This window comes from Aquarana catesbeiana, linkage group LG13, assembly GCF_042186555.1.
Source record: "Aquarana catesbeiana isolate 2022-GZ linkage group LG13, ASM4218655v1, whole genome shotgun sequence".
NCBI lineage: Eukaryota > Metazoa > Chordata > Amphibia > Anura > Ranidae > Aquarana > Aquarana catesbeiana.
The window spans coordinates 233,898,918-233,918,169 of record NC_133336.1 but is presented as its reverse complement, the minus strand read 5'-3'; the positions used below and the strand labels follow the sequence as shown (position 1 = coordinate 233,918,169).

General features: G+C 44.4%; 1 long non-coding RNA gene across 1 annotated transcript; it reads right to left on the bottom strand.

Annotated features, from left to right (window-relative positions):
- Positions 1-124: 124 nt before the first annotated feature.
- Positions 125-19,040, bottom strand: LOC141116967 (uncharacterized). Its single transcript, XR_012237077.1, has 3 exons — positions 18,956-19,040; positions 8,601-8,688; positions 125-4,816 (listed from the first exon to the last, which is right to left on the bottom strand). It is a non-coding gene; the product is annotated as an uncharacterized lncRNA (long non-coding RNA).
- Positions 19,041-19,252: the final 212 nt, after the last annotated feature.

The window sequence follows — 19,252 nt, the reverse complement described above, 5'->3', positions numbered from 1 at the left end:
GGAGATCGGATGAAAACAGAAAGCATGTCCGTTTTTGTCCGATCTCCCCATAGAGATCAGTGGGGCTCTGACAGGCTCCTCCCCGCTCAGTGAGAGAAGACGGACCTGTCATCCGCCGGTTCAGCGGAGATCAACGGATCGATCTCCCGCTGTGCTGGTGGACTCCACTGAACGGATCCGCCCCATGTGAAAGGGGCCTTAAGAATTGCAACTAAATGGAAAAATGAAAAATTTCCCATCTCACTTGTTTATTATTCTCACTTTAACCACTTCAGCCCACTTCAGGGTTTTACCCCCAAATGATCAGAGCATTTGCGATATGGCACTGCATCGCTTTAACTGACAATTGCGCGGACGTGCAACGTTGTACCCAAACAAAATTGATGTCCTTTTTTTCCAACAAATACAGCTTCCTTTTGGTGGGATTTGATCGCCTCTGCAGTTTTTATTTTTTGTGCTATAAACAAAAAAAAGGAGACAATTTTGAAAAAAACGCAGTATTTTTTACTTTTTGCCATAATAAATATCCCCCAAAAATATATAAAAAAACAATTTTTTTCCTCAGTTTAGGCCGATATGTATTCTTCTTATACATCATATAAAAAAACAACGCAATAAACGTATATTGATTGGTTTGCACAAAATTTATTGCGTCTACAAAATAGGGGATAGTTTTATTGAATTTTTATTTTTAATTTTTTTTATTAGTAATGTCGGCGATCTGCGATTTTTACTGAGACTGTGACATTATGGCGGACACATTGGACATTTTTGACACATTTTTGGGACCATTGTCATTTATACAGCAATCAGTGCTATAAAAAATGCATTGATTACTGTGTAAATGACACTGGCAGTGAAGGGGTTAACCACTAGGGGGCAGTGAAGGGGTTAAGTGTGTCCTAGGGAGTGATTCTAACTCGAGGGGGCTGGGCTTGAACACACAGGACAGTGATCACTGCTTTTGATCACAGAGAGCAGTAGATCACTGTCCTGTCACTAGGCAGAACGGGGAATGCTTTGTTTAAATAAGCATCTCCCCATTCTTCCTCTCCATGACCTGATCGAGGGCACCCGGCGGATATCGAGTCCACGGGACCTACGGTCACGGTGACCGCGGTGACATCGCTTCTTAAAGGGGACGTACCTGTAACGGCGTGCACTGGTCGGCAAGCCGTTAAAGCAGAGTTCCACCCAAAAGTGGAACTTCCGCTCATTTGTCTCCCCTCCCCCTCCGGTGCCACAATTGGCACCTTTCGGGGGGAGGGGGGACGGGATACCTGTCCCACTTCCAGGAGTGCAGGCCGCATCCTCCTCTCCCTGTCGCCGGGCCAGTAGGAGAGAGGAGCGGGGCCTCCCGCATGCGCGGTAGGGTTCCCGGCGCGAAGCCGTAAGGCTACACTGCCGGGTTCCCTCACCCGCAATGGCGGCGGCAGCAGCACCCGACAGCTGATGGAAACATCAGCTGCGGTGCCGACATCGCTGGACTCCAGGACAGGTAAGTGTCCTATTATTAAAAGCCAGCAGCTGCAGTATGAGTAGCTGCTGGCTTTTAATTTTTTTTTGGGGGCGGAACACCGCTTTAACAGATGAAAATAAACAAACAACTCAAAATGTACAAATAAACACTTCTGACATAAAAAAAATCAGTGACCAATATAGCCCTCGTCTTCTTTTCAATAAACGTCACAAGCCTTCCATTCATGGAGTCTGTCAGTTTCTTGATCTTCTGTGCAGCAGCAACCACAGCCTCCCAGACACTGTTCAGAGAGGTGTACTGTTTTCCTTCACCGTAAATCTCCCATTTAAGAAGGGCCCACAAGTTCTCATTAGAGTTTAGGTCAGATGAGGAAGTGGGCCATGTCATTATTCTTTCATCTTTAGGGCCTTTATGCCTTAACGGGGAGTGCTTTCTTTTTTTTTTTTTGAAGCATGTGATTAGAGCCAGGGGCTCTAATTGGCTTAAAAAAAGAGTGGGCTCAGGGCGCAGAGCACTCCCAGTTGTGTGAGAAAAGCGAATGAATATTTGCTATTCTCACACTGATCCTCCTCCCGGCCAAACAGGAAGCGGGTCTTTAGACCCATTACCTGATTGGCTAAAAGGACAGGTGATCCTATTGGACACCTAGGAGCTGCACCATGCACCACTGATCGTTGATTATTAAAGTTTGTGGTTGTTGTAGGAGATGGTCGCGGATGATGATTTTATTAGGTTTTATATTTATATACACATCTATTATATTTCTTGAGGAATTTTATATTTATTTTTATGCTGATTTTATCTTATTGTATTCATGTTTGAGCATGTTGATTTTTTGCTAGCATGTCTCAACGCATTACTGAGATTTTTCAAGATATGCAGGCTGTGAGCATACATCCACATGCGGGGATTTGTTTCCGTTCGTTGGACTTTCAGTAATTGGGGACACTTCCAGGATTACGTCCCTGCGTAGTGATCTTTGTCCTGTTCATGTGACTCTGCTTCATGCAGCGTCTGGTTGCTAGGGCGACCTATTGTGCACAAAGCGCGGGTGATCACGCTCCTTCCAGATCCACTGATGAAGTCCCCGCCCACTGGGATGCAACGCGTTCGGAAGGAAGAGAGCTTTGTGACGTCACCCGCGACCATCTCGAATGTTTACCTACCCATGCTCATACATCTGCCACTGGATTAGTGCCGTGTTTGTAAGTTTTTTAACCTTGTTTTTTACCTTATTAAAGTATATTACGGAGAGCACTATGGTCTACCCCTTTTACATTTACATGGCTTATACGTTTGGGGATTGATTGATTCTGCATATTACTTATCCATTACCGCTGCTGACTGATCTGGATCCACTGCTTACCTGCTTTATATGACTCGTAAGGGAAAGCGCATTTGACCCTCTATAACGAAAGGGTCCGGTTGCTGAGGTGAGAGGCCATTTCTTGTGTTGGTGGAGGGATCACTTTTACCCACGAAGTTTCCAGCATGATGTCACAACACTTATGATTGCTTGAATTTTATGGACTATTTCTTTCATTATTTATTATTTTTAGCGCTGCACCATCTGTTATATACTACTCTCAGGGATTTGATTTTTGACCCTGGTGTTCAGCTGCTTTTAGATATTTGTATATATATTTGCGCTGATTTGTTCCTCTTTTTTCTATTCATTATTTTTAACTGTCATTAATCTAGCTGCATTTATGGAGGTTTGTCAATACCTTGAAAAACGTGAAGTTAAAATCAATAAGGTGTTTTCTAGGAAGCCAACCAATGAGCCCATTAATGATTTATCACAGTCCTTTAGGAAACTAGGTTACATCTTTGAAAAAAAGATTAAGACCTGGTGGGACATCACATCTTTTGAGCAATATCTTTCTGCTCGACTCATCCCAAGACGTCTGTGATGGGATGTACCCTCCAATCATGGGCTTTTGGATGAATTATCCATGTCTGAATGGAGTGATTTTTTCACAAAAAAGGGCTAATGCCCTGCACACACAGTCGGACTTTCCGACGGAAAATGTGCGATCGGAGCTTGTTGGCTCCATCGGACATTTTCCATCGAATTTTCCGGCACACAAAGTTTGAGAGCAGGCTATAAAATTTTCCGACAACAAAATCCGATCGCGTTAATTTCTGACCGTGTGTGGCCAATTCCGACGCACAAAGTACCACGCATGCTCAGAAGAAATTCCGAGACGGGACTGCTCGGTCTGGTAAAATTAGCATTCGGAATGGATAGAGCATTTTTGTCAGGCTGCAATGTTTAAAATAGTTTAATACAGCGCACTCTCTTCTTCTTTATAATGTGAGAAGAATGAAATTGTTTTGCTGCTCATATTCACACAGACTTCTCACTAACAAAAAATATATATATTATTATTTTCTTGGTTTGTATTTTTTTCAAGGCTGATCTTTTTTTGTTTTTATTTTTTTTTTGTATTCCAGAATATTTTTGTGTGTGTTTTGTGTGTCAAGTTACCACAACACCATAGTTATCTTGTATTATTTAATCTCAAGGAGATTGCTTGGTGTTGGTGTCCCTTGTTAATTTCACATTGTATATTTGAAATGTACCTGAATCCTCCCAAACAAACTGTCCTTTTTGAAGGAAAACACACATAGGCGAGTATAATCGAAACAAAAATTCCTTTATTAAGGGCTCAGAACCAAACAAACAGGGAGGCAATGCTGGATAAACATTATAAATTGGCGAAGCCTTTGCCCCCCAGGGCACACATCAATTATTTTACATCAAAATTTGTGGCCTGAGGAGTCCATATGTAAGGGAGTGCAGTCTGGTCCAGAAGTCTCAGAGATCATAAAAGCAGCAGATGACATGTATGTCCCCAGGCTGTGGTACTACAAGAGGCTGCATCTTTTGCCAGACCAGACTGAACCCAGGGCCATCCCTCTCTGGTCTTCCTTCCACGCTTCCTTCCCGGTTGTGGCTCTGGTGTTGGAGGTGTGGCAGGAGGAGGAGTAGGACCTGGAGGACCTGGAGGAGGAGGAGGACTATGGGTGAGGTGACAAATGTGGGTTGCACATGTGATTTGGCCCCTCAACCCCTTATTTAGAGCTTCCAAAATTAAAAACTCACATAGGAGTCATTGGCCCTCCTCCATCTGCATCATTTTGCATGCAGTTATGGCAGCAAAGTCTTCCTCCACACTGTGGGGTGTTCTGAGGGCCTGAGTAGCCTTCCAAAATAGGCCTATGGCAGCCTCCTCCAGGTTACTCCTCTTCCTGCCACTTTGTCTTTGAAGGCGGAGGGTAGGGACCTGGGTATCAGGCAGCCTGCTTGGCCACCTCCTGGCTGAGACTTCCCTGTGTATGAAAAAGGGACAGGTTTTAGTTTTTGCTTCATCAATCACAATCATAAATTAGTACTCCAAACTAACATATATTTAACATCATTGACTGGACAACCAGAAATATTTAGAAGAATGCTATACATGGCTCAAGCTGGGCTCCTCCACATGTTGCTGCCTGGAAGGGCCAGGTTGGGCGTCTGAAGCCTCAACTGGGGGGGGGGGGGGGAGCGTGGAAGGAAGAGTAGGGAGTGCTGGCCTGGGTACAGTCTGACCTGCCAGAAAATGCAGTCTGTCATAGTACCACAGCCTGGGGACATAAATGGCATCTGCAGCTCCTGATCTCTGGGAATCCTGAACCTTCTTGTGCTCCCTTAGATAAGTGCTCCTCAGGCCACCAATTAGGATCCTCAAATAGGTGATGTCTGCCGTGGGGATCACCGACTTCACAAATTGCAGCAAATTATCCAGCGCTGCCTTCCTCTTTGTTTGGTTCTTATAATCAGGGTGGTTTATCTGCCACAGACAGGGCAGCTCCCTGAACATATCTATGAAGATTGGCATAAAGTCATGATCCTTCAAGATATCCCTTTTAACTGCAAGACACAACAAAAGACAAACCCTAATGTCAGCCTAAAGTCTTCTAAACTTGTCCAAATACAGGCCTCAATCTAGAAGCAGTACAGGCCCAATTTTAAATCTTACTTTCGTTAACACGATCGGCGCCTCCGTTACTCCTTCCTCTGCTCACAGATCGTACATACTACGCACGCGTGTTACGCTTTATAGACACTGTGCATTTGTGAAACTCCGCCCGCCCCTGACGTTCTTTCTAGTCTATTCCCCGCCCCTTTTCATTCGTCGCAGTGGGGAAGAGCATATGGCAGAGACAGAGCAGGTGTCTGATAATTACACCAACGAGGAGGAGGAGGAGGAAAGCCCGGAGCTTGAAACGTCCCGATCCAGAAGGAGGTGATTTAAGGCATCAAATATGTCCTTTGTGGAGATGGTGGAGATGGTCGACATCCTGAAGAAGGCCGACTATGACGGGAAGTATGGACCTTACCCCAACCCCAATGTCAGAAAGGCCAAGATCATGGCAAAAGTGGTCAAGAGTCTGCACCGGAATTTTGGGGTACAACGATCCCAGGATCAGCTCAGGAAGCGGTGGTCGGACCTCAAAATCAGGGAGCACGAGCAGTACAGAAGGATCAGGAGAGTGCTGCAAAAAAGTAAGTAGTTGTCCTGTGTTCCTATTATTTATTTATATTACGTTTGTGCTGCTCCATGTGCTTTTCTTAACTGTTGTCCAGTTTAAAATGGCAACTTTCGTGTTCATGGGCACATTGTTCATTCGTATGAAACATTGTTCATTCGGCCTAGAAAACACCATTGTTTTGGCCATATGCATTTGAATACATTTTTTTTAGCCTACTTCTCTTAAAATAATTTTGTTGTGTAGATGAGTTTGTAACTAGAATGAAATGCAAACTAAACTCTGTGTAAGGAGAGGACACTCAGCAGCTGTTTACACATCTGGACGCTGGAGCACTAGTGTGGGACACAAACATCCTTTTTATTAGGGGACCCCACACAGGTGCTGCAGTGTATACTATAGGGGTGACTCCATCTGTGAAGCTTGTACAAAACATGTAAGTATTCAAGCTTGACAAAGGACAAAAAATTTTCTTCATCTTGGAACTCTGCCAAAAGAGACAATTGTACCCCACTTCCAAGCAATGTTTCAGATTCCTATTTCTGCCATCAAATATCTGTGTGCTAAGTATACCTATTTTTTTTTACATAGGGGAGAAAAGACTCGGAGGACACCCCTCATCCGAGGAGACCACAGACCCCCCACCTCAGGAAGAAGTGGAGACCCACCAAAGACAACAGGAGGAGGAGGAGGAAGGAGATGTGGTGGAAATTGTCACCACAACAGGTGAGTGTCTGCGACCACAGGCTCAGGTAAGAGATGGATGCCGGCATATTTATAATACATGGTGTGTTTTTGTTTCTATCTTTTTAGGTGATCGTGATGTTGTGGATCAAGGTCAATTCACCTCTGAAAGTACACAGATCCTGATCGGGGAGATCATGGGGTGTAATAGGGACTTGGAAAACATAGAGAAAAACATCCATTATGTTCAACAAAAAATGAAGAACATCATTGATGTTTTAGGGAGAGTTTAAAACCCCTCCAAATCCCTTCCCTTTTTTGTGCTTTTTGGGATCTAAAAATTTAAAACATTTTTTGACATATTTGAGAAAAGCCAAATTTTGAAGATTCACACAGTGTGTCAACATGTGCTATCTGCCATCACGGGAGATCAATGTATGCGTTTTGGGGGTGCAACCCCTTCCTCAATAATAAAGTAGATGGGAGGAAGGGGTTGCACCCACAAAACACGTCCCTTGATCCCCGTGATGGGAGGTAGCACATGTTGACATTCGGCAATTTGTGTGCATCTTCAAAATTTGGCTTTTCCAGGGGTGACTTCACCCCATCTGAACGCAATATCAAACACAGTTTCTAAATACTCATGTCTGATATTGCCTTCAATTTCTTTAAAAGTTGAACTTTGTAAGTTCAAGATTTGTGTCTTTCTTGTTGGTTTTAAACATGCCTGTTTTACCTTAAATGGACATTTCTACTTTTAGTAATGTGACCCCAAAAATTGTTATACAACAAACATGTTGGTTTGTTTTAAAAACCTCTTATAAATGCAAATGTGATTGTGACAATGGGGGTTATTTCCTAAAGGAAAATCCACTTTGCACTACAAGTGCAGTTCCAGTGCAGTTTCAAGTGCACTTGTAGTGCAAAGTGTCTTTGCCTTTAGTAAATAACACCCAACAGTGCTTTGTAATGTTACACAATCACGCCATTTTCAGGACTCACCACATTTCTGTCAGGGTCAGTTAAAAGAAACACAAGCAGTAAATGTCACCAAAGATTTTAGTAGTTAAAATGATTTTTTTATTTGAAAAATGTTTCAGACATTGTCTGGCATATTGATGGCCCCCCTACCCGCAAAGTAATCAAGGTATCTAAGACGGACCTCATGGGCACTTAGGGGGGGCAAGCCAGGACGGCCACTTTCAAGCGCCGTCAAGGTTGGTTCATTATGAATTCCGGCCTCAGGCCCAACTGAGGCAGCATAGTTGGCAGAATTTTGCCTTAAAAAGTTGTGTAGAACACAGCACGCCAGGATGATATGATTCAGTTTGTACTCAGCCATGTGTATGGGTGTAAGAAATAGGCGGAACCAGCTGGCCATGATTCCAAATGTGTTCTCCACCACTCTTCTGGCTCTGGCCAGCCGGTAATTAAAAACCCTCTGGTCCGGCGTGAGGGTCCTCATAGGGAATGGCCGCATAAGATGGTCCCCTAGCGCAAACGCTTCATCTGCAACGAAGACGAATGGGAGTCCTTCCACATTGTCTTCTGAAGGTGGCAAGTCCAAGCTGCCATTCTGGAGACACCTGTAGAACTCCGTCTGGGCGAGATTTGAATATCGCACCCATAAAAAACCTTAATAAATTTGAAACGTATGTGAACATACAATTGTTAATTTTAATAAAGGGGCCGAAAACAGACATTTTACTTTGATCTTTGTGTCAGTATATTTTTGGGCAATTATAGTTGGGACAATAAGATAGGGATACAGTAATTTATGACACAAGGAGTCAGGATACATCTGGGGTACCTTTTATTTATAATGCTTTGATGTTGTAGTGCAACTTATAACAGGCAAAAATAAATAGCGCTGTTGACCTAACTTTATCTGGAAGATTACCTTGACTCTTTTCTTTCTTTAACAGGAAGCCCCAGCCGTATCCCTCCAGCGTCATCTGGCAGAATACTTCTCAGGGTAAGTACACAAGCTGCCAATATAAAGAAACAGGACACACCATAATCATCTACACATTACACACAGTCATTATTATCCCCTTCCCGCTGAGCGTACGCAGATGTGCGGCCTCGGTTTCAGGGGTTATACCGGGATGATGCCCGCAGCTGCAGGCATCATCCCATTACCGTTTTGTAGAGCGGGCGATCGGCTATCCAAGTATAACAACCGATGTGGCTAAAAGCCGCTCGGCTGTTATACCGGGGGAGCGAGAGGGGACATCTCCCCCTCCCGCCGCCTCCTGCCGCCTCCCGCCGCTCTTACCGGGCCTCCCGATCCACCGGGAGGCCTGATCACCAATCCGCTACCTCGGCTGCTGCCGGCTGCTGACAGTCTGGAATGAAGCCGTGAGCGGCTTCGTTCCACCCCTCTAATTGTAAACGCGGAAGCGACGACATGACGTCACTTCCCGTTTACTCGGCTGCCAATGGCGCCTGTTTTAAAAAAATATACAGTATTCAGAATCGCCTAAAGTGGCTATCTGAATACTGTGAAGTGCAAAGGAGGGATCGGGGGTCTTTTAGACCCCCGATACCTCCATAAAGAGTACCTGGCTGTCACCACCTATTAATAGACAAAAACCGCGCTAAAATAATAATAAATAGTCTTAGTATAGTCCGTACAGTCCCATATGAATGTCCACATAAAATGAAGTAGGTGGAATTGTTAAATGTAAATAACATAAGATTTCATCCAATGTGGTAAATGAAAAACAGCAATGGAACTGGAAACACCAAAATACTGCGCTTACCAGATGTAAGCCAAATAGGAGCGGGTGGCTTAAACCCAGCCTGGGCCTTTAAAATGATGATCCAGCCGAGTCAAGATGATCACATTCGTCTCATATGTCCAATCCGTCAAGATTTAAATCCAAAAAATATATAACACAAGCATAGCGTAATACTGATATTTGAAAGACTCAAAAGGTGAAAAAAAGTGCAACACTCAAAAAAATAAATCATGAGTATCATATATCATCCAAAGTTGTCACAGCAACCATGGATGGTGAATGAGTGTCATGCAATCATGCAAAAAACGTAAAGTAAGTGAAATAGGTGCGACACCCAATCTCAATTAGAAATCAGGAAATAATAAACTGTATTAAATCACCCAAAAACACTATAAACGTGAAAAAAGAAGAAAACCATTGACAGATAGCACATCGCATGCACGGGCTGCTTACCAGATGGCAAGTTCAAACAGGCAAAGTATCACACCACTCAACGTGTAAAAAGGGTAAGAACACACCAGCGAATCCTAGGGGATATTCAGCTTACCAGACATCCTCACATAGTAGGCAAGTGGGATATGACACACACAGGCTCCTATCCGGGGCAGCGTGGACGCGTCCTGGCCAGTCAAGCCCAAGCTCAGCGGTACATACGAAGTAAAAATGCCCAATAGTGTAATACTGTATATCCAATTTATTCAAATAGAAGTTGCACTTACATAAAAGAAGTTTAAAACCAGCGAGAAGTTGGAGCCGGCCGGCACTCATACAATACTCCCGTCCTCACAGGGCAAACGTGGTGACGTCAGCACGTCCCTCCCAGACGCGTTTCGTCACACGCTGACGTTTTCAATGGGGAACGGCAAGCATGCTGAGCCACCACGTTAAATACACACACCAAGCCTCGCCCTGAGTTCCGTAAGAGGAGACGCACAGCGCCATCTTGGATGTGGGCATCTATGTACTGTAATGCGAGAAACTAAAACCAGCAAACAGTCAGAAGCCATCAAATTAGATGTAACGTCAAGAAATCTTAAAATTACAAAACATATATGTGTATACATCGTTGCAGAATGTGTTCCAACATATTAGAATACCATCTATATAAAAAGTGAACAAATAATATAGTCTGGCAAAAAAATATAAACAACCAAAGTAAGACTACAGAGATCCAAGGCATTATACCCCCCATAGTGTAACTCATACCACATGGGTCCCCATAGTAAATACATTGTCTATGCGATTAAAAATATAGAAAAAATTCAAATAAAATATAATGAATATGGTAAATATAATAAACTAAAAAATTATATAAAAATATTAAAATGGAATAAAAAATAACAAATTTAAAAATAAAAATGGAATTGAAAATTATTGAAATCTATCCATACTTATGTAAACCATAAATTAGGCAGGGTATCTTAGCCACACTGAACCACACATAACCACCTCAAAGAGATAGGTAGCATAGCCCGACTCAGCCCAAAATGCTATGTCCTAAAAAATGAATAATGAAGCCCATAGTTTGGGAGAGGATCAGAGTTCTAAAATGCTCACTAATTCAAATGTGAAAAACCCATATATATACAAAGTAAATATATTCAATTCACCCCTCTGCATAACCACAATCACAGATTAGGAATTGTCAATGAACGCATTGACGTCCACATCTATATTAAGTCCATAGGGTGTGTAGCTTTTAATTTTATGGACCCAGGACATCTCTAGTTTAGAGATGTCCCGTACCATAGAACTTCCTCGCCAATGCGGTTGATAACGATCAATGCCCAAAAAAAGGGTGTTGGCAGGGTTCCTGTCATGTATTAAACGATAATGTTTGGAAACTGACTGATTTTTAAAACCCGTCAGAATATTAGTGACATGCTCATTGAGCCTCACCTGAAGAGGGCGTTTAGTCCGCCCCACATATTGCAAGCCACAAGGGCATTGCAACATGTAGACCACCCCTTTGGTGGAACAAGTAATAAATGGGATGATAGGGTGGGCTCGCCCAGTTACAGTGGATACAAAGGACTGGGTCCTCCTGTTATGACAGGAACTGAGAGAACACACCCGACACTTGTTACATTTATAAAAACCTGTCAGTTGATTAAAAAATGTTGCCTTAGTAGTTGGAGGATCCAGTATCCCAGGGGCCAATTGGTTCCTCAATGAAGGAGTACCCCGGAAAACAACTTTTGGTTTAGCTGGTAAAGTCTCCTTCAACACTCGATCATTGGTGATGATATGCCAATGCTTGGAGACCAATTGTTTTATCTCCTTGTGCTGGAGGGAATAGTTGGTAATAAAAGGTACCCCGAAGTTATGATCCGAAACATGAGGCCTAGGTTTATCACATAATAGAAGCTCCCTATCCATATCATGCACATCCTTCAAAACAGGCAGAAGACTCTCTCTAGAGTAACCCTTTTCTAGGAATCTATCCGTGAGAGTGTCACTCTGCCTTAAGAATGCATCTGGATCAGAACAATTCCTTCGTAATCTCATATATTGGCTTTTTGGTATTGCATTGAGCCACGGTCTGTAATGACAGCTTTCTAGAGATATATAGGAATTGCGATCACTCTCTTTAAAAAGGTTGATGTAAGTAAGCGACCATCCTCTATGGTTAAGGTAAGATCCAAGAAATGAATCTGGGTCTGACTCGCCTCAAAGTTTAGATGGATGCCTCGATCGTTTACATTCAAGGAGGATAGGAACTGCTGAAGGTCCTGGCCATCCCCGTCCCATAGGAGGAGGATGTCATCTATATACCTAGCCCACAAAACAAGGTGGGCTAGGTATATATATTACTGTCACAAGGGATGTTTACATTCCTTGTGACAGCAATAAAAGTCATCCAAAATTTTTTTTTTTATAAAACACAATTTCTAAATATAAAAATAAATAAAATAAATAATAAAAAAAATGTAAAGCGTCCCCGTCCCCGCGAGCTCGCGCACCAAAAAACGCATACGGAAGTTGCGCCTGCATATGTAAATGGTGTTCAAATCACACTTGTGAGGTATCGCCATGATTGTCCAAGCGAGAGAAATAATTCTAGCACTAGACCTCCTCTGTAATTCTAACCTGGTAACCGTAAAAAAAATTTAAAGCGTCGCCTATGGAGATTTTTAGGTACTGTAGTTTGTCACCATTCCACGAGTGCGTGCAATTATAAAGCGTGACATGTTTTTTATGGATTGACTCGGCGTAACATCATCTTTCACATTATACAAAAAAATTGGGCTAACTTTACTGTTTTTTTTTTTTTTAATTCATGAAATTGTCCCTTTTCCCAAAAAGTTGCGTTTAAAACACCGCTGCACAAATACCGTGTGATAAAAAATATTGCAACAATCACCATTTTATTCTCTAGATTCTCTGCTAAAAAATATATATAATGTTTGGGGGCTCTAAGTAATTTTCTAGCAAAAAATATGGATTTTAACTTGTAAACACCAAATGTCAAAAATAGGCTTAGCCATGAAAGGGTTAAAATGTAAAAGATATTACCATCCATTTTCAAACTCATACGCACAACTCATACTTCAATCACTTCTCCATGAAATCATACAGTGAAGTGTTGTGTTTTAAAGTAGTAAACAATGAAGTGGATTTACACAAAATTACAGTGCAAAATGTGGTGCAGCTCTGCAGAGAAATCAATCAGCTTCCAGATTTTTTTGGGAAAGCTTAATTAAACCAGCTAAATTTAGAAGCTGATTGTTTTCTGCATAGCTTCACCAGAGTTAGCACTGTGTCCAGTGTTAGTAAATCAACCCTAATGTTTGTATGTGTAACCTGGAATTGTTTATGAATGCTATCGTCAACATTTGCTATCTCATCTATTTCAGATCAACAAGACCAGCCTGAGGGGAGAGCGCAGTGCAGCCCGCACTCACCTGTCATTATTTTGGAGGGTATAGAGCTGCAGAATGAGCCAGAATTGACACCTGCAATGTCACAGACTCCTGGCTTCTCCCAATGGCCAGAGGAGGAGGTCAGGGGCCAAGGTTCAGGCATGCTGCCACCATGTATTGCTGCCCCCAGTGTGCATGTACTGCAGTCGCCACCTCCTGTCCGGGTGCCAACTGCTGTACTGCCTGGCTTAACTGCACAAATTGAGAGGCTCCTTAGAGAAGTGAGGAGATTGTCAAATGAAAATAGAAGGCAGTCACGGGACATGAGAAGGCTTACCTGGACCATACATCTCATAGGCAGACAGCAAATGGACCATTTTGAATTAAAGCGGGGGTCCACCTATCTATCGTTTTTTTTTTTTTTGAGTTCATTCACAAACTTTTCTTCTCAGCATTACATACTTACATATTGTGTGTAATATGTCCGCCTGTGTCAGATTTCGGCGGAAAGAATAACTTATATTATTCACTGCAGGCGGTTTCCATCTTCATTGTGGGCATTTGAAGCCCACAAGCATTTATTTCCTGGATGTGGTGAATGCTGTGCTCCCAGCATTCACTGCTCGTTCCCGCACATGCTCAGTGGCATCCTGGGAAGCCTGAGACTAGCTCCCAGGAGGCTGTGCGGAGTGTGGGAGAGGCTAGAAACACGCCTACTCCCACGTAGGGTGACCACATTTCCAAACTGCCATTCAGGGACAATTTTGCCAAGGACCGGGGGGGGACGGGGGCTTTGTGTTGAATGTAGTCTCCGGGTTGACGGGATTTCGGCGGCGAGTGATTTGTCGGGTGAATGGCTGCTTTTAGCACTTATATCATCCCAACACCATGCTTGATCAGTATTTTTATTAATACATTAAGTATAGATAGACACCCCTCCCTCAGTACGGACCCCCCTCTCCACTAAGTACAGACCCCCCTCCTTCAGTATGTACCCCCCTCTCCATTAAGTACAGACCCCCCCCCCCCACAGTACTGACCCCCTCCCCTTCCACTTGTGCTATTAGAGAGGTGGAGGTCAGAAATGTGCTGGGGGGGCGCTTTTTACCTTTTTCATGATCACTGTCCCTGTCCCCCTTCTGAGTCCATCTATATACATATAATAATATAAGCTTAACAACAGAGCTCAGATCAGAGAACAGCACAGGTGGGACCAGAGGACAGCAGGGGGTTGGAGAAGGGTGGGGTGGGAGAGAGCAGAGAAGTTGCTGGGGAAGATAAGTCAGAGGGGCCAGGAGAGCGTTGAGGGACCTGTGGGCAGCAGAAGTAAACTGTATAGGAGGGGTGGCATATATAGGAACTGATGCCCTCCATGTTCTTCTTGCAGCCACTGAATGCCCGCTTTTCCTCCTTTACCACCTGCATCCATTCAGTGGCTGCAAGAAGAACATGGAGGGCATCAGTTCTTCTATATGCCGCCCCTCCTATCCAGGTTTAGAGGGAAGCTGCATGGGCCCCCTGGAGTATGAGGCTGGGTTGCAATGGCGACCCCTGCAGTTACACCGTTGCAGTGGAGAAAAAAAAAATCTGGCAGGTTGAAGGAGCAAAGAATAGAATGCTGGCAGGATTCTGAGGCTGTGATAGTTGCAGATGAGAGATGGGCCACTGCTGAGAGGATTGCTTAGCATACAGAGGACTAGTAGGTGAAAAAGTGGCAGAACATGAAAGGCTGAGGATAAAGCTGGCCATACACCATACAATTTTCTTATTCAATTTTCTTTAGATTTACCTTCAACTATGTAGTAGAAGGGCCGGCCTGATTGCATACAAATTGAAAGTGTTTAGGTTTGACCTCCTATTATATGGTTTTGGTAAATCTAAACCAAAGTTGCACATGAAAATTGTATAATGTATGGCTAGCCTAAGACCCCTTTCACACTGTTGACGCCCAGGGGTCAGCGGTAAAGCAGTGCTATTTTTAGCACCGCTTTACCGTAGTTTTAGCGGCACTACTCGGCCACTAGCGGGGCTGTTTTAATCCCCGCTAGCGGCCGAAAAGGGGTTAGATCCACCTGCAAAACGCTGCTAGTGCAGCATTTTGCTGGCAGTATCGCAGCGCTGCCCCATTGATTTTAATGGGGAGGAGCGTTGGAGGAGCAGTGAGTTCATCTCTCCTTCACCGCTCCAAAGAAGCTGCTGGCAGGACTTTTTCTGACTCCCTGCCAGTGCGGCTTACGCAGTGGGATGAATGTAGCAGCTGTTTTGGGGCATTTTGCAGGCGTTATTTTTAACGCTATAGCGCTTGCAAAAAGCTCCAGTGTGAAAGGGGTCTGAAGGAGGAGGGGGGGAGGGGCTGCATCAGGTGTAGTGAGAGCCACACAAGTAGTGGGAGTGCCGGTTCACACTGGTGCGATGCGAGAACACTGCGAATACACTGCGTGTTCCCGCATCGCATGTCAGTTTACACTGCCATATGCGAATCGCTGGGGAGTGTCAATACATTGTTAACGACACCCCCAGTTCAGCTTGCATATCGCACTGCAAACTGACAGTTCGGACATGAATCGGATCGCATAGGTGTGAACACAGATGCGATCCGATTCTGGTCCGAACAGAAAAAAGGGTCCTGTGCGTGTTTGCACCGAATGCGGTGCAATATCAGCCATACTATCTCTATGGCTGATATCGCACCACACAGACATCGCATGTAATGTGAACGGCAGTGCGCTGCGAATTACATGCGATGTCTGTGCGATGTTTGGCATCGCACCAGTGTGAACTGGCATGGAGAGAAGAGACAGTGAGCAGCTGGACAGAAGGGCCTGGTGTGAGGAGTTATTATGTGCGCAATGATGAGGGAAACATCTTCAGCTCTGAGGGGTTCATGCTGGGACCTGTGACCCCCCCCCCAAAAGTGAAGGATTTCAAGTCCCAGCATGAACCCTGCCCTGATATCTAAGGATGTGTCCTCCTTCCATCCCTCCGAGGATGTCATCTTATCTGTCAGTGTCCTCTCCTGCCAAGTGCTGACCCTTATCTGCCAACCCTTATCTGCCGACCCGACCCTTATCTGCCTGCCGTCCTCTCTGCACAGTGCACTGAGAGGCTCCAGGCTGACACACACTCCATCCTCTCTGCACAGTGCACTGAGAGGCTCCAGGCTGACACACACTCCATCCTCTCTGCACAGTGCACTGAGAGGCTCCAGGCTGACACACACTCCATCCTCTCTGCACAGTGCACTGAGAGGCTCCAGGCTGACACACACTCTGTTTCTGTGAAGTGCTGACAGTTCAGCACAGAACTCTGGCTGCTGGGGGAGAGCTGACAGGATTTTAACCCCGATGGATCTGTCATGTTGGTGGGTGTTTAGAAGTTTACTTGCCTTTCTATCATCTCTCCTTCCTTTGTGCCCTGCAGTCTGTCTTAGAAGTTTCTTCTGCATGCCGCTGCCTGGCTAGACTCGAACATGCAGGGAGGAGGTGGGTGGAGCTAAACAATAGGCGCGGAGGAGGAAGTTAAATCTCCCCCGCTGTGATTGGTCTCTGCCTCTCTCCTGCTCATGACGTCACTGGTTGCTACACGCCAAGCGGGCGGCAGGTAGCAACCAGTTTGGGCACTGAGCCAGCGGCGGTGATTAATTAGGTAAAAAGGGTCTCTGCCAGCTAGGGGTCCACTACAGGCAGAGACAGTGAGGGACAGATACAATGCAAAGGCTATTTTAGGGGGCATTAGATCGACCCAGGGCAATTCCGGGACACTGTATTGTCCCGGAATGAGGGTACCCGGGACACACCTGCTAATTGCGGGATTGTCCCGGGCAATCCGGGACATGTGGGCACCCTAGTTTTTACTACGTGATCAGCTGTGTCCAATCACAGCTGATCACAATGTAAACAGGAGGGATGCGAGTAGAGGAGAGCCGATCGGTTGCTCTTCTGACAGGGGGGAGGCTGTGCTGATTGTTTATCAGTGCAGCCCCTCCCCCCCCCCCCGCGGATGCCCGCCCCAGGACCACCAGGGTTGCCACTAGGACCACCAGGGATGGCCACAACTAATGACCACCAGGTATGGCATCTCTGATGACCATGGGTGGCAATGTGTGCCCACACATAATGCCAATCAGGGCCCACCAGCAATACCTGTCAGTGCCTCAATAGCAGCAATGCCCATCAGTGCTATCTATCAGTGTCCATCAGTGCCACCCATAAGTACCCATCAGTGCAGCCTTTCAGTGCCCATCAGTGCCACCTATGAGTGCCCATCAGTGCCACCTCATTGGAGCCACCTCATCTGTGGTCATCAGTGCCACCTTATCAGTGCCCGTCAGTGCAGCCTCATCAGTGCCCACCAATGAAGGAGAAAATGTACTTATTTACAAAATGTTATAACAGAAAAAAAACTTTTTTTTCAAGATTTTCGGTCTTTTTTTATTTGTTTAGCAAAAAATAAAAACCCCAGAGGTGATCAAATACCGCCCAAAGAAAGCTCCATCTGTGGGAACAAAATGATAAAAAATCTGTTTGGGTACAGTGTAGCATGACCGCGCAATTGTCATTTAAACAGCGACAGCGCAGAAAGCTGAAAATTGGCCTGGGCAGGAAGGGGGGAAAGTGCCCGGTATTGTAGTGGTTAATTAACCCCATTAGATTTTAGTCTACTAAAATGTACTGGAGATTTTAGTGGATTAAAATATGACTAAAACGAAAACAATTCAGATGACTAAAATAGGACTAAAGCTAAAATTACTTTTTAGTCAAAAGACTAAAACTAAACCAAAATTAAACGTCAAAATGAACACTGGTCACTAGTGACAGTATTAAGTATAGTATGTGTAAGAGAGGATGGGGGCAGGAAGGTGTTAAAAAAAAAAAAAAAGCAGCCACAGGCTAATTTAATTGTGAGAAAGACATGCTGGTAGGTTAATTAGACCCTGTCTAAAAATTGGCCAAAATATGTGTGTACGTGTTTGTAAGCGTGTCAGGACCCTATGGGGTAAAGGACCGCGCTATACCGCAGATGGACACCGGCGGCAAAGCGCCCTGAGGCGATTCAGTTCGCATAGGTAGCGCTATACAAGTCACTCATTCATTCATTCAGAAAGGAAGGGGGTGCAAATAGGTTGTTATATAGATGAAGGTTTAACCCTGTTCACATCAGCGCAACTTGATAAGTCAAATCGCAGCCTATTGCCGGCAACGGCACCGTCCCAATCCTGCACTACTTTTGGCGACTTCTGGGTCGATTTCAACCGACATCTGTGCATGAACCCGCACAGATGTCTTTCCAATCGCCCTTGAACTCGCGCTGAAATGCGGGTTTGAAATTGTGCGAGTTCAGCTGAAGTCGCATGATTTCAAACCCGCGTTCAACGTGAACATACTCTTAGTTAGTGCAACACATGTGGATGAGAAGTGTAGGAGCAAAAAAGTATCAGTAACACTAAAATGTCTCATCTGCGGATGGAAGTTCAACTCTGGCTCTGTACTACGGAGATCAGAGTTCTGCTCAGTCCTAGCAGGCCTAAATACAAATAGAGATCCAGGGATCATAGTACCTACAAATCTCTCTTATTACACATCTGGGTGATCCATCCTGCCCTATGTACTACTCCTTCTATTATTATATAGGGTAAAATGTGACCTTACCTTCAAGATCAGCCTGGTTTTAGAAGACACAGTCTGGCATCGTCGAACAAAAAACATGGAGACTTTTTAGGCGAGGCTGAATAACAAAATTGTGACTGTTCATTTACTTTCAGTTTCAGTCTTAGTCAACTTCCTACTGTATAAACAAACCACACAGAACAGAAAAGACAGTCCTGGAGGTCAAACTTGAGCTGTACAGTTTGATTTAAAAGGTTTTATTTTATTATTATTATTATTCGCGATTTATATAGCGCCAACAGTTTACACAGCGCTTTACAATGTATAAGGGGGACAACA